This window comes from Phyllobates terribilis, unplaced genomic scaffold, assembly GCF_046119375.1.
Source record: "Phyllobates terribilis strain yellow unplaced genomic scaffold, ASM4611937v1 Scaffold_2__4_contigs__length_985480577, whole genome shotgun sequence".
Lineage (NCBI taxonomy): Eukaryota > Metazoa > Chordata > Amphibia > Anura > Dendrobatidae > Phyllobates > Phyllobates terribilis.
In genome coordinates this window covers 336,676,203-336,679,016 of record NW_027362762.1, presented here as the reverse complement: position 1 = coordinate 336,679,016, position 2,814 = coordinate 336,676,203, and the positions used below count along the sequence as shown (strand labels likewise).

Below are 2,814 nucleotides of genomic sequence, written 5' to 3'. Positions count from 1 at the left end.
TGTCCTCGATTGAGATATGAGAGTTTGCTGGGCTTCCGACTACTTCGTCTAAGGTTTCAAAGAAATTCAGTTGTTCCTTCTGAGGCTGTTTAGTCGGGAGGGGTACGGAGTCTCTACAGAATTTAGATTTTTTTCTTTCTACTATTTCCATTTCTTTTTGGTTTATTCTATTTTTTATACTAAGTGTAAGTTTTACAATCTCTGGGTGATTTTGGTGTGGTTTGATTTCATTGAACAACGCATCAATTTTGGTTTTGTTTTCCAGGAGTTGTTTTTTCCTTTTCGTTATAATAAATCTAACGGTTTGTTTGGAGAAATCGTGGAACATTAGGTTCCATTCTTCCAAGGTTGTGGGATCGCCAATGTCCCCTGATAGTGCCTTGGTAACTTTTAGGCCAGATGGTATGATGTCGAAGGTTATGTAATGTTCTAGGGTGGCTACTTCCCAGAGGTCCCTCATTTCTTTAATTAGCAGGTGTTCGAGGGTTCTCATAGATTCTTTGATAGTTTTAATTGTTTCTGGACTAGTATTGGTGGATTTTTTTTGGGTGCTGTTGAAGAATAGTTGTATATTTTCTATTCTTTCTTTACGGTCGTACCATAAATCCCCCATGGTTTTCCTTACTCCTGGATAAGCTTAGCAGCCTGCTTAGTGGTTTAGTGGATATAGAGGTAATAGTAGGTTTAGAAGGCGCTACCGGCTAAACACTAACAAAGCGGCGAATTAATGGACAGGGAACCACCGGTGTCCAGGTAAAGGTTAGGTTAAATAATAGGTATAAATTCGCGCCAGTGGTAGTGGGCCTGGAGAAAGGAAGCCAGAGGCGGACAATTAAAAATATATTTATTGAGAAGATAAAAAGCAAATAAATTATAAAATGTAAAATATAAGAGGGTGAGGACAAAGATAAAAGGTAGTGGGCGTCACTCAGATTGATGGACCAATAGCTTTGGAGGGTACCACGCTAATTATAAAAGGAACATCAATACAGCATAAATACAATATAAAATTAGTTGAGAGATCTTTCTTCTCAGATGCGACGGGCGGGTAGAGTCAGCTGGGCCCGTTAAGGGTAGGGACTCACGTAATGCCTATAGCAAAAGAGGGGGAGAAGGAGTATTAATATAATGGATGTGGTAATCGCGTAGGATCCCACTGGGTTAATGGTTACGAAATGTAAGATAAAAGCAAATCTGAAAAGATACCTGCTTGTAGATGGCAATCAGTAGGTAGTGAAGGGTACGCAGAGTATCTTAGTGGGGTAGTGGCTAGAAGTGGATCTAAGGGGGGGAAAAAAAAAAAAAAAAATAAGGGAGACTGAGAAATAGAGGAATAGAGGGTGAAGAACAATTGTTCAGTCAATTCCTCCTTTGGTGGGGATGCCAATAGGATGGAGGTGATTCTAACTCGTACTGGAGGGAAATTAATTAAAAGTATGTAATGGTAATCAGTAGTAGCTTGGATATAAATAAATATAAAGTAAGTACCTGTAAGGCCGGAGAAGCGGCGGGAGGTGTCCAGGAAGAGTGGAGTTGGACTAGTAAATATTGACCCCTTAGGTCGGTACAATAACTAGTTAAGACTGCACCAGGAGGCTCAGGATGAGCCGGGTAGGTCCAAGTTAAAATAGACTATCGGGTAACAGGAGATTCTGATTCTAAAAAACGTAAGCGATAAATATATGTAAGCGATAAATAAATGTTTGGTGGTGTCAGTATTGGTGAAAGAGCCAAATTTAACGCAATGGATGCTTAGTATGAGGGTATAAGGTTATATTTACCTGCCCGGTAGTAGGTATAGGATATTGGCGACTGGTTTAAGTGATGTCTCAATAACTAGTTAAGACTGCACCAGGAGGCTCAGGATGAGTCAAGTAGGTCCAAGTTGAATAGACTACCAAGTAGCAGGAGGTTCCGATTCTAAAAATAAGTAAGCAATAAATAAATGTTTAGTGGTGTTAATCTTGGTGATAGAGCTAGGTTTAACGCAATGGATGCTTAGTGTGAGCGTATAAGGTTATATTTACCTGCCCGGTAGCTGGTAAAGGATTTGGGCGATTGATCTGAGTGATGTCTCAAGTAGATAGTAATTCCTGGAATAGTTAGCCAGAGATAGGTAGGGCACAGGGTTACAGCTGCATCAGGAGGCTCTGACTGAGCTTGGAGTCGGTCAGCGTCTAGCGGACTAAAAGAGATCAGTAAACAGATAAATAGAGCTAGCAAGTAGGTCCTAAGTCGTTATTGTGAGGTTTGAATACCTAGAGGATGGTCTGGATGGCAGCAGGATGGTGCAGCAGGAGGCTTGTCCCAATATTGGGGAGCTGCAGGTGCTGCTTAGGAGAAGAAGGATTGTCGTCACTGTAAGGCTGTGATGTGCGGTGCGGTGGGGCCGTGGCCCGAATCTACTTACAGTACGTAGTCCCCGATGTCAGGTGGTGTCGGTGGTCCGGGGCGAATGCGGAGTCCCGGCCGGTGACTGCCGCGTGTTCGCTGTTCCGGGTAGCGGGAGGGGGAGAGGAGGAGGGAGGAAAGAGCGCGCTTCCAGGAGAAAAGCGCGCGAGAGGAGCGATGTGACGAGCAGTCACGTGGTACGCAACGTGCTGGTGTACGGAGGCCTGGCTGGTGCCTCTTGTGCTGGGTCAGAGTATAATCCTACGCGTTTCGGCAGCTGCGGCTGCCTTCATCAGGGATGTCAAGACCCAGTTTCATGTGTCCTTATATATCTAGGGGGCAGTGACGTCATACTTGTCAGTCCTGGAATGCAAATAGTTCGATCTCGCTGTTTAATCCCCGTGGTTTTAAAGTGTTTAGTTT

At 43.6% G+C, this 2,814-nt stretch overlaps 1 long non-coding RNA gene across 1 annotated transcript; it reads right to left on the bottom strand.

Moving 5' to 3' along the window:
* Positions 1-1,119: 1,119 nt before the first annotated feature.
* On the bottom strand, positions 1,120-1,916 carry LOC141251931 (uncharacterized). Its single transcript, XR_012313436.1, has 3 exons — positions 1,782-1,916; positions 1,489-1,658; positions 1,120-1,281 (listed from the first exon to the last, which is right to left on the bottom strand). It is a non-coding gene; the product is annotated as an uncharacterized lncRNA (long non-coding RNA).
* Between the last annotated feature and the right edge of the window lie 898 nt (positions 1,917-2,814).